The sequence below is a fragment of the Mobula hypostoma genome, chromosome 16, assembly GCF_963921235.1.
Source record: "Mobula hypostoma chromosome 16, sMobHyp1.1, whole genome shotgun sequence".
Classification (NCBI taxonomy): domain Eukaryota; kingdom Metazoa; phylum Chordata; class Chondrichthyes; order Myliobatiformes; family Myliobatidae; genus Mobula; species Mobula hypostoma.
The window spans coordinates 50738987-50746317 of record NC_086112.1 but is presented as its reverse complement, the minus strand read 5'-3'; the positions used below and the strand labels follow the sequence as shown (position 1 = coordinate 50746317).

General features: G+C 40.9%; 1 protein-coding gene across 1 annotated transcript in view; it reads left to right on the top strand.

The window, feature by feature from the left end:
• The first annotated feature begins 327 nt into the window (after nt 1–327).
• cdc42se2 (CDC42 small effector 2) overlaps nt 328–7331 on the top strand; it is a 193511-nt gene continuing 186507 nt past the window's right edge. The window contains exon 1 of the mRNA XM_063068943.1: nt 328–469. The gene's annotated coding sequence lies outside the window, so the exon portion shown is untranslated. The remainder of the gene's footprint in view (nt 470–7331) is intronic.

Below are 7331 nucleotides of genomic sequence, written 5' to 3'. Positions count from 1 at the left end.
TCGATATAAATCTGAAAGTATCTCTGGTGGCATATCACAGAGGGTTACGATATCACCCTGGTACTGCGATTAGCTCCTGAGTGATCTCATTTCTCACCTTCCCGATCTCGGTCTTTCCTTTGGTTTAATGCCTGGAGAAGAGAATGAGCAGAGATTTGAAAATGCCCAGTAGTAGCAGTGCTGTCCCAAGCGAGACCAGCAAAGGCGCTGCTCTCCCTGTGAGTGTGTGTGTGTGTGTGTGAGTGTGTGTGTGTGAGGGAGGAGAGACTCGCAGTCTCCTCCTTTCTTTCTCATTATTCGCTGGTTCGGTTTTCTTTCAAAGCCGCAGAGCTTTTTCAATCTTCCCCCTCACTCAGCCCAGAGTCGCCATCTTCTCCTTTCCCTGTACTGATTTAATGCTGAGCAGAGCCGGAGAGGGAAGAGACATCGGGAGCAGCGCAGAGTGGCCGAGCTGACAGAGCAGGAGAAGGTGAGTGAGCTTCGCTTTATTTCCAGATCTTTAATTGCCACCCACAGTTTTTTCTCCTCTCTGTTGCTTTTGCCGAGTGAGTGGTGAGGTCTACATTCATTCACTTCCAAAATCCACGGTTTCTCACAGAGAGAGGGCTTGACATTGGCAGCGATGAGATGTACCATTACTCTGAGTGAATGATTTGATATGTTTCAGAATAGCCATTACCAAGAAGCGGCATTGCTTATCGTCCCTATTGCATGCCGCCGGTGTAGATTTTGACAGTGCTTGTGTCTCTCTTCAGATATACATCATTCATACATATCGAATCGTCCTTCTGAGTTTAAGGGCAGAATAAAGCTTTGTATTCAATCCGAAATATTGTTTCCTATACGTAGGTGGCATTCCTGATTGCATCCCCATGGGTGGTGTTGGAAGCTCGTGAATAAGTATGAGAAAGATCTGTGTTGCAGATGAAAGAAGATTTCTCATTGACATCCTCTGGAGACGGGAGGTGGTGGGGCGGGCGGGATTCTCTGATCGCCACTTTCATTGCATCCCTGGGTTGCAGGATGTGTGATATGCCACAGATTTGCGGCGTTCAGATCCTGAGCCAATAACAGAGGTCCCATTTTTCACTCCTTCCCTCAAGCCCGGAGTAAGCGGTTAGGTAAAGGCTGAGACGTGCAGCCATTAGACCACTAACTCCGAAAAAGAACTTCAGACATTCCCAATGATCGATTTCATTTCGCGCGGTCTCTGGGAGACCCGTTTCAATGCAAATGTAAAAAAAAACTCATTTTGCATTTACTGCGGTTCTGGAGGTCGGTGGGCATGTGATGCTTCACTTGTTGACGCCTATTAAGGCATTGGGGGTCCTGAACTTCCTCTCCAGTTCAAAGTTCAAAATGTATTTATGATCAAAGTACATGTATGTCACCATATACAATTCCGAGATTCCTTTTTTCGCGGGCATTCCCAATAAATCCATAATATATTCAATGAAATACCGCACCAACTTGGGCATTCAACCAGTATGCAAAAGACAACAAATTGTGCTAATACAAAAAGGAAGAAATAATAATAATAATAAATAATTAAAGAGAAAACGAGATGGAGAGTCCTTGAAAGTGAGCTTATAGGTTGTGGGACTAGTTCAATGAGGATAATTTATGGTATAGAGACTTACTGGTGACACGACCTCTAATTCCCCTCTAGCTCAGGGTATTTTGCTAGTGTTCAAAGTAAATTTATTATCAGAAGTACATATGTGTCACCATACACAACCCTGAGATTCATTTTCTTGTGGGCAATAGCTGTAAATACAAGAAACATGATGAAAGACCACACACAACAGGACGGACAACAGCCAACACGCAAAAAAAAAACCCTCCAAACTGTGAAAATACAAAAGAAAGAGAAAAAAAGAAATAATAATACATAAATAAGCAATAAATATCGAGAACATGAGATGAAGAGTCCTTAAAAGTCAGTCCAATTCAATGGGAACAGCTCAGTAATGAGGCGAGTGAAGTTATCCCCTCTGGTTCACAAGTCTGATGGTTGAGGGGTAATACCTGCTCCTGAACCTAGTGGTGTGGGTCCTGAGGTGCCTCGACCTTCTTCCTGACGGCAGCAGCAAGAAGGGAGCATGCCTAGGTAGTGGGGATTCTTGATGATGGATTCCTGTGACATTGCTCCTTATAGGTCAGCTCACTGGTGGGGAGGGCTTTACCCATGATGGGCTGGTCTGTATCCGCCGCTTTCTGTGGGCTTTTGCGATTAAGGGCGTTGGTGTTTCCATACCCAGCCATGATGTAACCATTCAGTATACTGTACTCTACACCACACATCTACAGTGATAGAGGTACCTCCCAATCGTTTGGCTACTGCTTCTTATTATCATTACAATTACTTTATATCGCTGCTAGGTATCTTCCATAAGACCATAACAATCAAAATGAGGCCATTCTTCCCATTGAGTCTGTTCTGCCATTCCACCTGACTGACTTATTATCCCTCTCAACCCCATTCTCCTGCCTTCTCCCCATAACTTTTGATGCTCTTACTAATCAAGAACCTATCAACCTTTGCTTTAAATGTATCCAGTGACTTTGCCTCCACAGCCACCTGTGGATATGAATTTAACAGATTCACCACCCTCTGGCTAAAGATATTCGTTCTCATCTCTGTTCTTTAGGGATGTCCTTCTATTCTGAGGCTGCGCCCTCTGGTCCTAGACTCCAGCACAATAGGAAACATCTTCTCCACAACCACTCTGTCTAAGACCTTCAACTTTCAATAGGTTTCAACGAGATCCTCCTTCATTCTTCTAAACACCAGCAAGTACAGGCCCAGAGTCATCAAACCTCCTCACATGTTAATCCTTTCATTCCTGAGATAATTCTCATGAACCTCCTCTGGATCTCTCCAATGCCAGACATCCTTTCCTAGATAAGGGGCCACAAACTGCTTACAATACTCCATGTGTGGTCTGACCAATCCCTTATGAAGCCTCAGCATCACATCCTTGTTTTTATATTCTAGTCCTCTCGAAATGAATACTAACATTGCATTTGCCTTCCTTACCACTGACCCAGCCTGCAAGTTAACCTTTAGGGAATCCAGCAGGAGGATTCCCAAGTCCCTTTACACCTTTGATTTCTTAATTTACTCCCCATTTCCCACTTCCAGCCCCTTAGTTTCTTCTCTAATTGTTGATAGCCCTGTAAAGTGCCAGCTTAAACATTAATTCCCTGTTTATATTGGAGATAATTTCAAACTGTGCTTATCCTATTGTTAAAAATGGGACTTGATGCATGATGCAGCCTCTCAAGTAATTTTCAAAGTTGGCTACTTTCTCTGCAGACTATGGAATCTATTGTGGTCAAATGGTCCTTAATTTCTTTGGTTTTATTTGCTTCCAGTTTGTCATCTGGTTAATTTAGGATGTGACCTTTCAAAAGTTTTATTGAAGATCTTATTTTTCCGTACAAACAAGAAGAATTATGTAAACAAAACTGAAATTAGCACTGAAAGTCCAAAGTCAAAAATGTAATTAAAACAAATTCTTGTATTAAAGTATATGTACACTACATGAATAAAGCCAGTGGCAGAGGGTGATCAATTACATAGCATGCTGAGTAAAAATTCAAGAAGAGCTTGTCATAGATATGGCCAAGTATGGGAAGAATTGCCCTCTGTACTGTCAGCAATTTTTCCCATCCTTAGGAAACTCACAACCGGGAAATACCGAAGGGTTTGGAAACACTTCACAGTAAACAAGCTTCTCAGTATAGAAACTCAACAACTTCTTAGTTCAGGAGCATTTGTTTGGTTTAATGGAGCTAGGACTGCCCTTCATGTATCTGTTGTGGACTATAAAGTAGGAAAAGTGTGAGCTTTGGTTGAATCTAGAGTGCTGGAGTTTTGTTGACCTTATAATCTATTTCTTATTTGGCACATTGTTCAGAAACTCTTTAATTAATTAGATTTAGATGGAGCCGCATAGCTGGTAGCACCCAATAACAATGATGATAACATGATCATTAAGATAACCCTGCCATGTTGCAGAGGTTTGATCACTGATGATTGCAGAAAACAGGCTAATGGTTGGGGCCACAATTTACATGAAGTAAGAATTGATTGCTTTTAAAACAATGCAGATGTTAAGCTATTAAAAATGATCCATGTGGATGTCTCCTTTATTATACCCAAGCTCTCTTCTGAAAGACCGATCTTGCTAGTTTAGGTTTCTACATCAGCCTCGCTGTACTGTAAGCCTTCTTAGCTCAGCCACCAAACTCTGAGTTGTCAAATTGTTGGTCCAACATGGATGAGTAATTTTTTCCAGTCAAATACTAATGGCAGATCTTTAGGTGCTTGTTGTTACCTAACCATTGATTATATGCGTGTTCTTGACTACTGTCTGAGGCAGAACTAAGTTGCCCACAACTGTGTGAGCTTCAAGTGAGCTCCTGCTCTTATAACGTCTCTGTCACAAAGGTTGCCTACTTCCATCTCTGTAATGTTGCCCATCTATACCCTTACTTCAGCCCTTCTGCATGTGGATCTTATCCAGGTTTGGCATGCACTGGAGAAGTGAATTCCTCATTTTGCACACTTCAGAACCTGGAGCTCATCCAAAACTCTTCCCCATGTATTACTCTTGCCAGGTGCTGTTTGCTGACATGCAATTAGTCCAGAAGTGTTTTGAACTGACTTTTCAAGCCACTTTCCTGACTTTCTCTTCTGTCTACTATGAGTACTATGAGAAGACTGATTTCCTTCAGATTTGGACTAATGCACATCTGTCATATTGTGCAGTGTATTCAGTCATTAACCAGAGTGCTACAATTCCTTATCTGTCCCTCTCTACTTCCCTGCTTCCCATTTTAAGACATTACCAATAAATCCAACTCATTAATAGGCTTTTAATTTGTTCCAATGTAAATTTGACAAATTGTTTTGGTGAAGTCCCTGGGAATACTAGAACATAAAACACAAATATTTTTTATATTTGTGGAGTAAATTCCAATGATATTATTTATGTAGTACAAAGCTAGTGTTATGATTCTCATGGGATTGTTCCATTAATATATTCAAATAATGATTTTGTGTGTTAGTAATGTTACTTAGGTTAGGCCATTGTTGCTTATCAGCACATTTGTGTTTTTCGCCTCTTAACTTTTAATTGCACACTCAGATCCTCAATCAAATGTTGGCTGCTTCAAGCACCCTGTCATTTCTTTGCACAGAGCACTGAATTAGAATAGAGTACAAAACGAAACACCTAAAATGTAGACTGAGAGTGGAGTATTTTCCATTAAAGTTTAGAACACACGTTTATGAAGTAGCTGATGTTTTACCTACCACTAAGGAAATGTATACAGAAAGGTGCTGGAAAAGGACCAGTAATATCATGAAAGATCTCACCCAGCCTGCTCATGGACTGTCTGTCCCACTCCCATTAGGGAGGAGTCTATGTAGCGGCCACACTAGGACGACTAGATTCTAAAACAGTTACTTTTCCCAAGCAGTAAGGCTGATCAGCTCCTCTATCCACCAACCCAACCATCCACAACTCCACCTCCAATGCTTTATGTCAGAGTCACTCCTGTCAGAGTCACCTTATGTACAGACACTCCTGCACCTAGCATCACTTTATGGAAATACTTCTATGTATTAAAGCTATCTATGTATGTATTTATATTTATTGATTTTTGTTACCTTATTCTGCCTTTTTGGGGCTTCATAGGATCCGGAGTAACGATTATTTGGTTCTCCTTTACACTTGTGTCCTGGAAATAACATTAAACGATCTTGAATCTTGAAAGATTCAAAGTTACAAACCACGTCTCATTAATTTGCATCTGTAAAATATTTCTTGCATAAATATTAGTGAGATCTCTACTTTTCAAAGGGTTGCAGAGAGAATTCACAATCTTAAAATTTACTCTCCCTTTCAGAACAGTTTTGACTGAACAGTACAAACCAATGGAGGTGGTCAAAAAAGAAGGCTCTGCTACTTGTAGCTAGTTTGTTAACTAGTAAGCAGATGAACACATCACCATTTCTTTATTAAAAGATCATGATAATGAGGAAGGGAATTTTGTAAAGTTAAGTTATAAGTAAACTAGATTGGTTTTAAACTATGGCAGACATCCCACCCTGCAAAAACTCATTTCAGGGAGGTAGCACTATCAATATGCAGGAGACTCCCGGAACTTCCGGGAGAGGTGGGATGTCTGCAATAGAGTAGTTCCTTAGCAGCCAGCCGGCTAGTTTAAATAACGTTAGCTATGCTAATGAACGAATGACAACTGTTAAACTCACCTCAACATGTCTTTTACATTTTAACCCACCATGGGCAATAGAAAAGTCACTGTTGCAAACAGTGCAGCAAGCAACACTGTTGTTATTTTTGACCCCTATTAGGTAGGAGTATACTTTAGTGTAGTCTGGGGTGACGTACGTTTTATATTTTCTTTTTTTGGAACACTTTGCCATGGTGCGCGCTCGCTCTCTCTCATGGTCTCTCTCGCTCTCTCTCTCTCGTGGTCGCTCTAGCTCTCTCACGCGCTCTCAAAAAAATTGATTTCTGGGACATTGTATATAATTTGCGGGCATCAGGGAGCCACTATTAATTTGCGGGAGACTCCCGGAACTTCCGGGAGAGGTGGGATGTCTGCTATGGACAACTCAGCTCAGCCTCGCCTTCTCATCCTAGCCGTTTAAAAAAAAATGTGATGAGTTTACAGTGACTGTCGGAATTCAAGCACTTTTGTTCTTGTGTATTTTATCACCATTATTGCTTTATATGTTGCACCGTACCCAAGCAGTCAAAAGTAAACAGTGTTTGGACTTTTTGATGCCGAAAAGGACTTAATGCTGGATAAAAATTGGTAGTCTAAAAAGTGTAATGCATAAATTTAAAATATGGCTCAGTGTTAATGAGCAAATTTGGGAGGTTTTCTCATATCCTACAATATTTGGTCTTCATTCTTTGGTCTGAATTTTTATTAACTCTCTAGTCCTGGGGATTTATTGAACGGTACAACAATGAAGTAGGCCCCCAATGAGTAGCTGTATCACGTGAGAACATAAATGATAGGGACTGCAATTAGCTGCAAGTCCACTTCAACTTGTTCTGTCATTACACACCTATTTGACAGTCGGCCTTCACCTCAATTTCCTGTCTGATTCTTATAATTCTTGATTTTCTTTTACTCCAAGTATCTACCTCAGTCCGGAAAATATTTTATAACCCAGCCTCCACAGCTCTCAGGTCAGAGAATTCCAAATATTCACAATCTGCTGAAGGAAAATATTGTTCCTCATTTCAGGCTTAAGTGAGCATCCCTTTCTGTTGAAGCTATAC